This window comes from Pongo abelii, chromosome 11 (genome assembly GCF_028885655.2).
Source record: "Pongo abelii isolate AG06213 chromosome 11, NHGRI_mPonAbe1-v2.0_pri, whole genome shotgun sequence".
Classification (NCBI taxonomy): Eukaryota; Metazoa; Chordata; class Mammalia; order Primates; family Hominidae; genus Pongo; species Pongo abelii.
The window spans coordinates 26,481,806-26,497,597 of NC_071996.2; the positions used below are offsets into that span (position 1 = coordinate 26,481,806).

At 43.4% G+C, this 15,792-nt stretch overlaps 1 protein-coding gene and 1 long non-coding RNA gene across 26 annotated transcripts in view; one reads left to right on the plus strand and one right to left on the minus strand.

Moving 5' to 3' along the window:
• Positions 1 to 1,240: 1,240 nt before the first annotated feature.
• Positions 1,241 to 3,286, minus strand: LOC134759577 (uncharacterized). Its single transcript, XR_010135958.1, has 2 exons — positions 2,401 to 3,286; positions 1,241 to 2,315 (listed from the first exon to the last, which is right to left on the minus strand). It is a non-coding gene; the product is annotated as an uncharacterized LOC134759577 (long non-coding RNA).
• Positions 3,193 to 15,792, plus strand: part of CLASP1 (cytoplasmic linker associated protein 1) — a 310,798-nt gene continuing 298,198 nt past the window's right edge. For 23 of the 25 annotated variants that reach the window (XM_063712719.1, XM_063712722.1, XM_063712720.1 and 20 more), the window contains exon 1: positions 3,193 to 3,418. The gene's annotated coding sequence lies outside the window, so the exon portion shown is untranslated. Of the gene's footprint in view, positions 3,419 to 3,494; positions 4,157 to 15,792 lie in introns of those variants that run through there. The other 2 variants (XM_063712718.1, XM_063712723.1) reach the window with 2 other exon arrangements.

Below are 15,792 nucleotides of genomic sequence, written 5' to 3' on the forward strand. Positions count from 1 at the left end.
CATCCAAACCAGTGAATACTCAGTGCTTAATGGGGCCTGGCTCCAATGGCAGTTTTCTTTCCTAATCTCTTGTGTGTATATGTGGTTGGTGAGCCTTTTCTCAGCCCATGTGCAACTCAGAACCTTGATTTTCTTGCCTGTAAATTGGGGTGCATAACAACTGGCTCACATTTATTTTAATGGATTCATGGACCCATCAATAATTTACATAAAGCAGTAGTACAATGCCTGGCACATCTAGAGGCCTACATAAATGCTTTATAGAAATGTAGTATGTATTCAGCTTCCACTGCCAGAGTTGCTTTCTGAAACAGATCTTTCTAGTCGGGCGAGGTGGCTCATGCCTGTAATCCCAGCACTTTGGGAGGCTGGATCGTGAGGTCAAGAGATTGAGACCATCCTGGCCAACATGGTGAAACCCTGCCTCTACTAAAAATACAACAATTAGTTGGGCGTGGTGGCATGTGCCTGTAGTCCCAGCTACTCAGGAGGCTGAGGCAAGAGAATCGCTTGAACCAGGGAGGTGGAGGTTGCAGTGAGCCGAGATCACACCACTGCACTCTAGCCTGGGCAACAGAGCGAGACTCTGTCTCGGAAAACAAACAAACAAACCCACAACAGTTCTTTCATCATGTTACTATGCCTAGTCAAGGACCTTAAACAATATAAAGTATGAATTTCTATACTTGGTTTCAAAATCTCCCACATTCTATTAATATTAATTTTTGAGACGGAGTCTCGCTGTCGCCCAGGTTGAGTGCGGTGGCGCAATTTCCGTTCACCACAACCTCCACTTCCTGGGTTCAAGCATTTCTCCTGCCTCAGCCTCCTGAGTAGCTGGGATTATAGGTGTGTGCCATCACACCCGGCTAATTTTTGTATTTTTAGTAGAGATGGGGTTTTACCATGTTGGCCAGGCTGGTCTCGAACTCTTGACCTCAAGTGATCCACCCGCCTTGGCTTCCCAAAGTGTTGGGATTATAGGCGTGAGCCACTGCGTCTGTCCCCACAAGCTATTAAAATCAAGGTTTTTCTTTTTTTGTTTAAGACTAGCCAAGTGCAGTGGTGAGAAGTGAGGCACAAGGAGAACAAGGAGTTTGGTCTGTAACTGACAGTGAACAATCAAGATAACTTACTATCTCTGTATCAGCCTAAAAGGATCTTGAAGAGTTATTTGTACACACGTTTGAAGCAGTATTATTCACAATAGCCAAAAAGTGGAAATAACACAGGTGGTATATACATACAATGGAATATTATTTAGTCTTAAAAGGAAAGGAAATTCTGACACATGCTACAACATGGATAAACCACAAGGAGATTATGCTATGTAAAATATGCCAGTCACAAAAAGACAAATACTGTATGATACCACTTACATGAGGTACCTAAAGTAGTCAAATTCATAGAGACAGAACTAGAATGGAGGTTACCAAGGCTAGCTGGAAAACGGCGAATGAGAAATTGTTTAATGGGTGAGGGGTTTGTTTTGCAAGATGAAAAGAATTCTGGAGACTGGTTGCACAAGGTAAATATACTTAATACTAACGAATTATTCACTAAAAAATGGTTAAGATGATAAATTTTGTTGTGTAGATAAAAAAATTTAAAAATCGATTCCATCTTTCTCATCAAATCTTTTTACACTATTTCTTTTTTTCCCATTTCAGTTAGATTGCTCTCTTCATTGTACTTCCAGTATGCCTCTTGAGCCTTTGCACCATGGTGTTTCTTCTCTGGAATGGTCTTTCATTATCACCCATCCATTTTCAAAAGGTTGCATGTACTTTCGTCACAAGGACACTAGTTCATAGATCCAACCAGGAGTCGCACCCTCCATGTCATCCCTACTCTTTCAAACCACATACCTCTCCCTTTTCTGCACTACACAGAAGGGCCTACACATGGCTTTCATGCTTTAGCTTAGCCTCTCCGACCATACCTCCTAAGACCCTGAGGATCAGGGGGCATTATCTCATAGTTCTCCTGCACTTCTCTCCCATCCCAACACATACACATGACACTAGCAAGGAGCTCCGCACACAAGCTCCTCCAGTAAAAACAACGCACTGGGCAGTGCATCTCAACACATGAAATTAGCGGCGCGCATAGGAGCCCGATGCGGCAAATCTCTGGGTCCTTCGGGATCCTTGAAGGCAGTCCTATAATTTGCAGTTTTCTACCCTCCAAAACACTTTCCGGGCCAGATGCGGTGGCTCATTCCTGCAGTCCCAGCACTTTCGAAGACCCAAGACGGCGGATCACTTGAGGTCAGGAGTTTGACACAAGGCTGGGAAACATGGTGAAACCCATCTCTACAAAAAAATACAAAAAGTAGTTGGGGGTGGTGGTGCGCGCCTGTAATTCCAGCTACTCGGGAGGCTAAGGCAGGAGGATCACCTGCGCCTGTGAAGTCGAGGCTGCAGTGAGCCGTGATCGCGCCATTGCACTCCATCCAGCCTGGGCGACGGCGGTGAGCCCTGTCTCAAAAAAATAAAAGCCACTACTTTCCCACTTATTATCCCAGGGAAACGCACGCGACGGAAGAGCGAAGGAGCGTGTATTTGTGGAGGCGCTCAAGTACGAAACCCTGCTCGCTGGCCGACTCAAGGGTCTCCGAAGCCTTCTCGGGGCTATCTCCCCTCCCCAAAAGGCAAAGAACCATTAACAAGTTTACTTCCGGCACAAGCGTCCGCGCCTGCTCGGAAAAGGGAGCGTGGACACACAGCTCTGTTACGGGAAGTCGCAGGGCACAATTTCCTTCATTGCAGTCGCCCTGTGGGCGGACGCCCTAACCCAGAAGTGAAAGACCGTTTCCTTCGAGTATCAGACCCCCGACCAAACGAAGTTCCACTTGGACGACTTTTACCCAGGGTTTCCCGACTCCTCTTTAGCTCTTCCTATCACGCTCCCTGCTTGCTGGTGCATTGTTGCTGTGACCACTTAGTTCCGACCTTCCTTGTCTAACTCGAGTTTTGTCGCAACTTCCCAAGAGGCCTAACCACATTCGGGCCACCTTTTCCTTAAAAAAAACAAAAACAAAACCTTTACCCTACGGGTCCCCATCAGGGTCAACTAACGTTCTCCGTGAGGGCCAAAGCTCCCGGGGACTTTACGCCAGCGAAGCCTAACACGGCCAGGCCGGCGCCTGCGCGGGGCGTTACCATAGAGAGGCAGCCGCCTCTCTGGTCTTGGTTTACGCTCTCTATGGTGTAGCCGAGTTGGTGGCGGTAAGAAGAAAAAGGGTGACCGCACTGCGCAGGCGCCCTCGGCGTCTCTCTCGCTCTCTCGGTCTTTTTTTTTTTTTCTTTTTTTTTTTTTTTTTTAATCCCCGCACCAAGCGCTTAACCTCATTGGGGTGGAGGAGAAGGCGGCGGCTCTCTGGTCCGCAGAGGCAACAGTAACGAAAAACAGGGCTGTAAGTACCCGGTCAGGGGGCGGAGGGTCAGACCCGAGCCCTCCCGCGGCCCTGGCCCCTCCCGCGCAGTGGCGGGCGCCGGGTCTGGGTGGGGGCGATGTCCAGCGCTGTCATCGGCTCTTGGGTGCACTTTGGGGGGATGGGGCGGCCCTGAGGTGGGACCCTGGCGAGGAGCGGGATGCGAGGGTTGTTTATCCAACCAGTAGGTCGCTGAGCCCAGGCTGCTTTGCAGAGGGAGGGGATCGGCCGTGGGGTCAGTCGGGCTTTGTGTGCCTCTTTCTGTTTCCCTTTTCCAAACCCCACCCGGGCCCCCTTCCTAACCCGAGTCTCCCCTGCCGGGTGGGAGAAGCCAGCGAGCCCGGGGCGCGTTTGAAAGGAAGGGAGGGGGCGAGGGAGAGAAACCCACAACAACTAGTCATCGGCGAGTGATGGGTGTGGAGAAAGATCCAGAGAGAAGGGGTGCCGGGAGGCGGGCGGCCCGGGCTCCCGTCCTGGGCTCCCAACCGGGCCAGACAAAAGCTACGCGAGCGGCGCCGAGCGGAGCGGCCGGCTTGATGGGATGCACAAGGTCCCCTTGGTCCCCGGGGCCTTCGAAGAGCTTCTTTCTGAAGCTGGGAAAGCGAACAAGTGCTGAGTTAAGCCTGTGCAGACTTCTCAACTTGCCTTTGTTGTTCTTTGGTATTGGCAGAGACGCTCTGACGAAGATGAGTGTGTGATCTTGCACGTTAGCCTGGCTAGGTACAATGGAGCTAATCGAATTTTGCTTTCCGTTTTCCGAGCTGCTGGGATGAGTATGGGGCTTTCCAGAGTTTAAATTATTACATAATGTTTTTAAAATAGTTGTTCGTTTCTAAAATAAAAAAAAAATTAATGTGGAGTCTGAAACCACGCTGTGGTGAGTTTGCAGCTGAGTTTGCAGCTGGGTGAGTTTCTGTGTAGTGGGGTGCGTTCATTAAATACTGACCATTCGTAGAACCTGTGAGCTCTTTAAACATGATACTTTAATTTGTAGATGTGGCAATGAGAGCTTCAGATTCTCTAGTCCTTTGGGAGACAGTGATGCAGAAGAGCCAGAAGCGAGAAATAGTTTCATGCCGCCATGTACCTTGGACCCTATTTGGGTGCCACAGTCCGTTTTCAGTTCTGGCATTAGAAATTGTTTTTATTACTACGATTATTTACGACGGTAACTGATCTCGATATGAGGGATCCTGGATATTGGCTCCGTTTGCTCATCAAGGGATTGGGAGACATTGATGTAGAGACCACATAGATAAAAAGTAGCACAGTGCCTCCGAGTACTGAATATTATTTATTTTTTACATTTGCTAAGAAATTTAAATTTTGATGATCTGGTTATCTTGTTAAATTGTGTAATACACCTTTTTAGCAGTTGTTACTGAAATCTCAGTTTCTATAATTCATTGTTTATTATGGGCTACCTTGTAACACCATTTTAGACTTCTAAAGTTTTAGTTTTTATGAAGGAGTTTTCAGCCATAGCTTTTAATTCTCCCAGGTAAGGTTAATCAAAGTCAGGACTCCTTAGAGGAGACTTTGTTGGTGGTGGAGGTGTCAAATATTGTATCTCTGTGTTACAACTGAATTGGCAAATACAGAAAAGGCTTTTGCTAAGTTTGCACCATAAATTTGTGTTAGAATGGAAAACCCAGATCTCCTAGTATGTCAGGCTTTTGAATTAACCCGCAGATTCCACTTTATTTATGTAAAAGAGGTAAACATTTTTTTTTTAATTGATAGCAAGTAAAACTCTGAAGCCTGGTGTATTATGCTTCAGTAACTAGTGGGATAGAATCTCTTTAAGTGTAGTTCAGATGATGGGAACTTGCTTTTTATAGAGCAAGATTTCAGACCCTTAAAATAGTTTGACAGGGATGTTGAGAAATGATTGGCCAGAAGAACATTAAGTTTGTCATTTAAGTGTGTTATATTTTGTTTACTGGTTTTATTTATTATTTATTTTTATTTTTATTTTTGAAACAGAGTTTCACTCTTGTCGCCCAGGCTGAAGTGCAATCTCAGCTCACTGCAATCTCCGCCTCCTGGGTTCAAGTGATTCTCCTGCCTCAGCCGCCTGAGTAGCTGGCATTACAGGCACCCACAACCATGCCTGGCTAATTTTTGTATTTTTAGTAGAGACAGGGTTTCACCACGTTGGCCAGGCTGGTCTTGAACTCCTGACCTCTGGTGATCTGCCTGCCTTGGCCTCCCAAAGTGCTGGGATTACAGGCGCGAGCAATCGTGCTCGGCCCGTGTTTACTGGTTTTAGATTTAGATTTTTTTTTCTTTTTTTTTTTTTTGAGATGGAGTCTCGCTGTGTTACCCAGGCTGGAATGCAGTGGCGTGATCTGGGCTCACTGCAAGCTCCGCCTTCCGGGTTCACGCCGTTCTCCTCCCTCAGCCTCCGGAGTAGCTGGGACTACAGGTGCCCGCCACCATGCCTGGCTAATTTTTTTGCATTTTTTAGTAGAGACGGTGTTTCACCGTGTTAGCCAGGATGGCCTCGATCTCTTGACCTCATGATCCGCCTGCCTCGGCCTCCTAAAGTGCTGGGATTACAGGCGTGAGCCACCGCGCCCGGCCTAGATTTAGATTTTTTGCTTCCGTCTTGTTTATTTTCTTAAGTAGGTTAGTGTCTTGATTTATAAGTTGAATGAGATGGCTTCTTGGGCCTGAGACTTGAATTTACTGTTTGAGACCCATCTATTCTTAATAATCTTCTACTTAATAATTTTTAGATTTTTTTTTTGTTTTGTAGTACTGTTGGTAAATATAGACGTTTAAGTGATTACAAATGTTAGGTTCACCTGAGTTACTGAAACTGTCATTTTTGGTAACTAAATCTAGTTGTCAAATAGTGGAAATAGTAGACAGAAGTAAAACTTAAATGTTTAAAAACAGAACATTTAAAAGATTTCCTAGAAAACAAGAGAAGAGGCTGGGTGCAGTGGCTTACATCTGTAATGCTAGCATTTTGGGAGGCCAAGGCGGGCGGGTCGCATGGAGTTTGAGACCAACCTGGGCAACATGGTGAAACCCTGTGTCTCTACAAAAAATACAAAAATTAGCTGGGGATAGTGGTGTGCACCTGTAGTCCCAGCTACTTGGGGGGATGAGGTGGGAGGATCTGTGAGTCTGGGAGGCTGAGGCTACAGTGAGCCGAAATCGTGCCACTGCGCTATAGCTTGGATGACAGAGTGATACCCTGTCTAAAACAAAAACAAAACAAGGGAAGGATCTGTTAGTCTTAAAAACAAAAACTAAGCAAAGTAGAAATCATCGATGATATAGTTTTTGGTTTGTAAGATGTAATTTTAAAAAATGAACTAACTTTTTTACCCATTGCCAGCGGGGCATCATCAACAAAGTAAAGGTATGTGTGTTTGACTAAATGACCTCTAAAATGCCGGCATTTACTGCTTGTTTCTAGCTTGTTCTTCACCTCCCCAGGGCTTTTCTGCCGCCTTTATGCCCAGACCGTTACTGCCACACAATGATTTTCCTCCCCAAATTCTTATGACAGCCCTCATCTCACCTCCCCTCATAGATCCTAAAGATCTAGCTCAGGTGTGCTCAAATGGTGACGTTTCTTCCATAACACCTTTGTTAACTTCTGTCTTGTTTCCTGCCTGGAAGTTTCCTCACTCCTTGCTGCTTCCTGTTGTATATATCACCTTCCTGCTTGCTTAGATTCACTCTTGTGCATTTACTCTTCTCTAGATCCTTGAGGGCACAGGGAGTTTGTAGAACACATTGTGTGTCCTCTGTTGCTTACTAAGTGACTAAGTGACTTGTCTAACTAATGGAAACTGTAGAATGTGTGAAAGAATAAACAAATGTATCCTAATGTAGACTAATAGAATTTGAGCTTTGGAGGAGTTGTTAGAGGCTCAGTAGTCCAGCATCCTTCCTTATGTTTGCTACATTCTGATCATCAGTGTCAAACTGCAGGCGTCTGTCCCTGGACAGGTCTTGGTTGCCAGAAATGTTTTTAGATTACTACTACAGTCTGCTCCCTCCCTTTCACCTATTGACCTTAGTTGTACTTCCTGAAGGAACCTGAATTAAGTCTGTTTCTTCTTCATATAATAGCGCTTCATATTTCCCATGACAGATAACACACTTCTAGACTTATTGATTAATTTACTTATTAAACTCTCTCTTGAATTGAGCACCAGGTACCAAGAGGGTACAGTTGAAGAGACATCCATGGCCCCTGTGCTTCAGGGGCTTGCAGTCTCGTTAGGGAGACAATAACATGAATTGATGGCTGGTTATAATGAAAGTATGCAAACAGCCCTAAATCGTTAGTCCTTTCCTGGTTTGATATGGCTCACCATGCTTTAGGCAACTCTTGTTTTTTTTTTTTTTTTGAGATGGTTTTGCTCTGTTGCTCAAGCTGGGGTGCAGTGGCATGGTCACGGCTCACTGCAGCCTTGACCTTCTGGACTTAATCAATCCTCCTGCTTCAGCCTCTTGAGTAGCTGGGACTACAGGCATGCACCACCACACCTGGCTAATTTTCTAAATTTTGTTTTAGAAGTGTTTTGTGGAGATAGAGTCTCACCATGTTGCCCATGCTGGTCTTGAACTCCTGGGCTCAAGTGATCCTCCTGCCTTGGCCTACCAAAGTGCTAGGAAGCCTGGCCCAACTGTTCCCCCCGCCACCGGCCCCCGAGACGGAGTCTTGCTCTATCGCCAAGGCTGGAGTGCAGTGGTGCGATGTCGGCTCACTGCAGCCTCCATCTCCCAGGTTCAAGCAATTCTCTTGCCTCAGCCTCCTGAGTAGCTTGGGACTACAGGCATGGTGTTTCACATGCCTGGCTAATTTTTGTATTTCTAGTAGAGACGGGGTTTTACCATGTTGGGCCAGGCTGATCTCAAACTCCTGACCTCAGGTGATCTGCCTGCCTCCACCTCCCGAAGTGCTGGGATTGCAGGCGTGACCCACTGCCCCCGGCCATTGTTTTTTTTTTTTTTTTTTAAATGTCCTTTAAATGCAGTGTCTGAAACAAAACAGAAGATATGACCTGACCAGAATATACAGCTGTTTTCTTAGGTTAGGAAACTGAATCAATGATTTTCAAATTTCCTTGTGCATTCTGGCTCTGCCACTTACAAGTGCTGTGATTTTAGGTCAGTTACATAATCTCAATATTTTAGTGTCTTCATCTGTAAAATGAGGGTGAGGGGAGGGCAGTGTTAATTGTAGCACCTACCTATAGGTTGTTGTCAGGATTAAATGAGATAATATGTGTAAAGTGTTGAGGATAGTGACTGGTATGTGTTAAGTGGGTAATACATGGTAGGAGTTAATAACCGTGTAGTAGTAGTTGCAGTAATCAAGTCACTGGAATCTCTTTGGGACCTTGTTAAAATACAAGCAGCCTGGCCTTATTTTATTATCTTCCACCCAGAGAATTTGTATGGGACCTGGGTAGCCACAGTTTTAACAGTCTCTAGATGATTCTTAGATGACCCAGAGGTGGAGAACTCTGCACTTTACATTCAGGATATCATTAGCTTTTACAAATTAAAATTTTAACATTCCCCAAGTAATAGATGAATAGATGTTCCTAAAAGATTCAAACAATGCAGATATAGGTAAAGGCATGGCTCCCAATTTCAGACTCCTGGAGAAACACCCACTTACCAGTTTGGAATGTGTCCTTCCACACACTGTTACCCTTTTTTTGTAGATTTATAAATAAATGTCTTCATAATAATAATGGCCAGATTTAAAAGATAAAAATGTTTTTTAATGCACTTTTACAGTCATAATCTTTGTTCCCTTCCAAGTCCTATGAGATGGGTAGGGGAGATAGCATCATGATCCTATCAATTTGCAGATGAGAAATCAAGGCCTGCAAATGAAATTCACCCTGATTGATCTAGAATGAGAACTGGGCCTTCTGTCTCTCAGCTTAATGTCCTTTTCATGTGAACCACACTGTTTCCTAGCTACATCATCTTGGCTTATATTGAAGTTGTGGCTCATGAAGTCTTCTAGTCTTTTTGCCATGCCAATAGCTGTCAAATCAGATTTCCTCCTTTCCCTTAGTGCGTATATACTTGCTTTTAGAAAAATACTACTTTTAGAGTATTTAAAGAAAAGAATAAAAGGAAAAAAAGTAAATTCAAGGTTTTATATTTTTGTGTATCTGTTAAGATTGATCTTTTGGGGACAGAAATCTAGAACTGGCCTTGTGGCCATCTGATAGCATGGTGCGTTTAGGTGAGCCTGTCTTCATTCAGGATAGCTGAGGTCAGTGTAGGACTTTCTCTCACTGCTGTCCAATTAACTCTCCAGGCAGAATCAGTTAAATTTATTTATAGTCTTACTACAATAATGTAGCAATAATATGGGAAGTTGAGAGACCAGTGGAGGAAAACTCCATCAGACCATTTCAACATGAGCTATTACTTCCCGATATATCACTCTTTGAGGCTGTCCATGTGTCCATTCTTTTTGTAAGTAATTTTAGGTCTTGCATGTTTTATGAATGGTTTTCTTATAATTACATAGTGTATGTAATTTTAAGTTTTAATAGTTTTGTCATTTTGAGTTAATATGGCAAATTTTGGTAAACCGAGATTTTTTTGGGGACAGGGTCTCACTCTGACGCCCAGGCTGGAGTGAAGTGGCGCAATCTCAGCTTACTGCAACCTCCGCCTCCCGGATTCAAGCGACTCTTCTGCCTCAGCCTCCCACGTAGCTGAGATTACAGATGTGCGCCACCACGCCCGGCTCATTGTTGTATTTTTAGTAGATACAGGGTTTCACCATGTTGGCCAGGCTGGTCTCGAACTCCTGACCTCAAGTGATCCACCTGCCTCAGCCTCCCAAATGCTGGGATTGCAGGTGTGAACCACTGCACCTGGCCTGAGAGTTTTGACATGAAGATTTTCTTTTTTCTTTTTTTTAGCAAAAAGATACCTGCTCTGTCACCCAGGGTGGAGTGTGGTGGTATGATCATGGCTTACTGCAGTCTTGACCTTCCACCTCAGCCTCCTGAGTAGCTGGGATTAGCCAGGTGTGTGCCACCACCTTTGCTAATTTTTGTGTTTTTTGTAGAGACAGGGTCCCACTATGTTGCCCAGGCTGGTCTCAAACTCCTGGACTCAAGCAATCCTCCTGCCTCACCATCCCAAAGTGCTGGGATTATAGGCATGAGCCACTGTGTCTGAGTAGTTATTTTATTTTTTTTTTTTTTATTATATGTAATCCAGTAGTGACTGTCTTTTTTGTATAGTTTCTTTTGTGTTATTCCCTTAGGATAAATTCAAATAAGTGGGATTATTGAATTGAAGGGTATTTATGACCTTTTTTTTTTGTTTTGTTTTTAAAGAGGCAGGGTCTTACTATGTTGCCTAGGCTACTGGAACTCCTGGGCTCAGTGATCCTCCCACCTTAGACTCCTGAGTAGCTGGGACTGTAGGTGCATACCAGCACATCCAGCCTCATATTTATGACTTTTAATATGTATTGCCACTGGCTAACCAAAAATTTGTACCATTTAGTAATTTTCCCAGCAATCTAAGAATGTGTTAGTTTCACAAAAATGTTACCAACTTTTGGTGAATATAATTTAAGTATATTTTTTGCTATTATATGAGGTGTAGCTGGTACATTATTTTTATTTTTCGTTACTTTTTGTGTTTATTTTAAAAAAGAATAAGCAATCATGAGGGCCTTCAGTATGACGAAACTGTATGAAACTCACATTGGGTATTACATGCAGGTGGTCTCTGTTACTTCCTTGGTTTCCAATGTTGTCTGGCATGACCAAAACTATTCCATTTCTAGATGGGCATAGAGGAAAATGCAGCCTTTGCTTTGTGAGACAGATGGTTGTAGTTGTCCACCTCAGAATGTTATCTTATTACATTTTTGTGGCCTACCTTCTAGTGTTTCTTTAAACAGTTGTGTGCTAGGCTCCTGTGTAAAATATTTAGTAATCAGAATATCTGTGGGTGTGGGCGATACCTGTTTTTTTTTTTAACAGGTTCCCCAAGTGCTTCTGGGGCTACACAAGTTTGAGAGCAGCCTCTGGGGACTACCTTTTAGTGAATTTTCTTCACAGACTATGTCTTTCCTGTGGGTAGAGGCAGACTCTGTTACGAACAGTAGCCCGGACATGCTAACAGAGGCCTGTTGTATAGAGAAAATGAATTGTGTAGCAGTGCCTTCCTAAATGAAGAGTAGCTGGGTTCGTTCTTGGAACAATAAGCCAGTCTTTCCTAAGAGAGTTGAACTGCATAAAAACAGCTCCTTCTCTGATGTTTTTCTGTGGTGCTGGTGGCTGTTTTATTTAAGTTCTGGTAAGTCATAGTGTTCTCCCAGCCCAGGCCATATCCTGCTCAGCCTTTGGTTGGCTGAAAGGTGGCACATAGACCTATTGTCACACTAGCAATTACCGTGAGATAGAACACTCACCATTTGCCAGGCAGTTGGATGGGTGCTAGAGGTCTACTTCTGCCAATTCTTACAGTAACATTTAAAGGCAGGTGCTATTGTCATTTTATAATGAGAGAAAGCAGAGACTTGGAGAAGTTGAATAATTTGTTCCTTGTCACACACCTGCAGAATAGCAGAATTTGGCTTTTAAAATCTTCAGCATGCTTTTCATTTATCCCTTTTTTTTTTCTCCAGCTCAGGTTGTTCTTCCTTCATGAAGGTCAGTGGGCTGCCTTGGGGAAAGGTCTGCTGCCACTATCTGCCAGCATCTGGATACCACTCACTAGTCAGGAGGGATGTAGAGATGCAGACTTCCCACTAGGGTTTCCATGAGGATTAGAGCAGATGACTGTATAGTCCTTTTTAGATTTGAGTTCGTGATATGAAATCTAACTTTAGACAATCCAGATTATTGAAGACCTGATAAAGTTTTTTTTTTTTCCTTTCAAGTGTTTTATTGTAATAAAATATACATAACATAAAATTGTCCATTTAAACCATTTTTTTTGTATTATACTTTAAGTTCTAGGGTACATGTGCACAATGTGCAGGCTCATTACATAGTTATACATGTGCCATGCTGGCCCGCTGCACCCATCAACCTGTCATTTACATTAGGTATCTCTCCCAATGCTATTCCTCCCCCCGCCTCCAACCCCACGACAGGCCCCAGTGTGTGATGTTCCCCACCCTGTGTCCAAGTGTTCTCATTCCCACCTGTGAGTGAGAACATGCGGTGTTTGGTTTTCTGTCCTTGTGATAGTTTGTTCAGATTGATGGTTTCCAGCTTCATCCATGTCCCTACAAAGGACATGAACTCATCCTTTTTTATGGCTGCATAGTATTCCTTGGTATATATGTGCCACATTTTCTTAATCCAGTCTATCATTGATGGACATTTGGGTTGGTTCCAAGTCTTTGCTGTTGTGAATAGTGCCCCAGTAAACATACGTGTGCATGTGTCTTTATAGTAACATGATTTATAATCCTTTTTTTTTTTTTTGAGATGGAGTTTCCCTCTTGTTGCCCAGGCTGTAGTGCCATGGCACAATCTTGGCTCACTGCAACCTCTGCCTCCTGTGTTCAAGTGATTCTCCTGCCTCAGCTTCCTGAGTAGCTGAGATTACAGGCATGTGCCACCACGCCTGGCTAATTTTGTATTTTTAGTAGAGACAGGGTTTCTCCATGTTGGCTAGGCTGGTCTTGAACCCCCGACCTCAGGTGATCTGCCTGCCTTGTTCCCCTCCCAAAGTGCTGGGATTACAGGCGTGAGCCACTGCGCCTGGCCTAACATTATTAAGTATGCAATTAAGTGGCATTAATTACATTAATGCTATTGTGCCACCATTGCCATAATCTGTTTCCAAATCTTTTCCATCATCCCAAATAGAAACTCTGTAGCCATTAAGCAATAACTCCCCATTCCTCTGTCTCCCAGCACCTGGTAACCTCTGAACTACTTTCTGACTCAATGGATTTGCCTATTCTGGATATTTCATATAAATGGAATTATACAATATTTTCCTTTTGTGACTGGCTTATTTCATTTGCACAGTGTTTTGTTTTTTTTTTTTTGAGACAGAGTCCCGCTTTGTCACCCAGGCTGGAGTGCAGTGGCGCAGTCTCGGCTCACTGCAAGCTCCGCCTCCTGGGTTCACGCCACTCTCCTGCCTCAGCCTCCCGAGTAGCTGGGACTACAGGTGCCCTCCACCGTGCCCAGCTAATTTTTTGTATTTTTAGTAGAGACGGGGTTTCACCGTGTTAACCAGGATGGTCTCGATCTCCTGACCTCGTGATCCGCCTGCCTCAGCCTCCCAAAATGCTGGGGTTACAGGCTTGAGCCACCACGCCTGGCCCCATTTGCGCTATGTTTTCAAAGTTTATTTGTGTCGTAGCATGTATTAGAACTCCATTCTTGGCTGGGCATGGTGGCTCATGCCTGTAATCCCAGCATTTGGGGAGGCCAAGGCGAGTGGATCACCTGAGGTCAGGAGTTCAAGACCAGCCTGACCAACATGATGAAACTCTGTCTCTACTAAAAATACAAAAAATTAGCTGGGTGTGGTGGTGTGTGCCTGTAATCCCAGCTACTTGGGAGGCTGAGGCAGGAGAATTGCTTGAGCCTGGGAGGCGGAGGTTGCAGTGAGCCGAGATCATGCCACTGCACTCCAGCCTCAGCTAAAAGAGCAAACCTCTGTCTCAAAAAAAAAAAAGAAAAAACAACACCATTCTTTTTTTATTGCTGAGTAATGTTCTATTGTATGGATATACCACATTTTGTTTATCCATTAATTTGTTGGTGGACGTTGGCTTGTTTCTGCTCTTTGGCTATTGTGAATAATGGTGCAGTGAACACTACTGTACAATATGTTTGAATCTCTGTTTTCATTTCTTTTGGGTATATACCTTGGAGTGGAATTGTTGGGTCATTTGGGTGATTCTGTGTTGTAACTTTTTGGAGCAATTGCTGAGCTGTTTTTCACAGTGGCTGTACCATTTTACATTCTGACTAGGAATGTACAAGGGTTCCAATTTCTCCACATTCTCACCAACACATGTCATTTTCTGTGTTTTTTTATTTTTATTTTTATTATAACCATTCTATAATATAAGTAGTATCTTAATTTGGTTTTGATTTTCATTTTCCTAATGACTAAGTTGTTAGGCATCTTTTCATGTGTTGGTCATTTGTATGTCTTCTTTGGAGAAATGTCTGTTGAAGTCTGTTTCTTATTTTTAAATTGGATTGTTTGCCTTTTTGTTTTTGAGTTTTATGATTGATTTATATCTTCTGGTTACAAGTCCTTTGTCAGATATATGATTTGCAAATATTTTCTCACACTCAGTAGGTTGTCTTTTTACTTTCTTGATAATGTCCTCTTTTGTTGCTTGTGTTACCTCCTTTTTTGTTTTTTATTCTTTTTAAAGTTATCTCTTACAGGAAGGATTCTTTTTTTCTTAAAAAGGTTTTTAAATTCTTTTTTTTTTTTTTTGAGATGGAGTCTCACTCTGTCGCCCAGGCTAGGATGCGGTGGCACAATCTCAGCTCACTGCATCCTCTGCCTCCTGGGTTCAAGCCATTCTCCTGCCTCCTCCTGAGTAACTGAGATTACAGGCGTGCACCACCATTCCTGGCTAAGTTTTGTATTTTTCATAGAGATGGAGTTTCACCATGTTGGCCAGGCTGGTCTGAAACTCTTCACCTCGGGTGATCCACCTGCCTCTGCTTCCCAAAGTGCTGCCTATAATCATAGGCATGAGCCACCACGCCAGCTTAAATTTTTTTTTAAGCTTTGTGTTTATGTTAGCATATATAAGAATTTATTGCCAAATTCAAAGCAATGAAGATTTATCCCTGTGTTTTCCTCTAAGATTTTATAATTTTAGTTCTTACTTTGAGGTCCTTGATCCACTTTGAGTTAATTTTTGTACATGGTGTGAGGTAGGGGTCTGACTTCTTTTTTTTTCGTGTAGATAGCCAGTTGTCCTAGCACCATTTGTTGAAGACCAATATAAATGTTTTAATTACTTATTTTCTGTAACCCTGAGTAGCATTTATAGTTTGCTTTGGGTTTTTGACTTTATTTCCTATTCTCTCAACCTCCTCCTCTTTCCTTATTTTCCTCCTTCAAAACAGGAGATGTGGATGTTTTGTGTGTGTTATTGTGTTGCTGCTTGATATATGAGGCACTTAATAAATGTGAATTCCCCTCCTTTCTTTTAACTTTGTGTTGTTATTTAACTTTTAAATAGTTTGTGTCCCAAAAACAGATTGTAAGGACCTTTGGGGTAGGAGAGTATATGTTCTATTTCTTTCTTTCTCAATTTCCTTTTCTCTTGAGGAGAGGACATCACTCTGGTGCCTAGTCTAGTACCATACAGGTGGTAGGCTTAA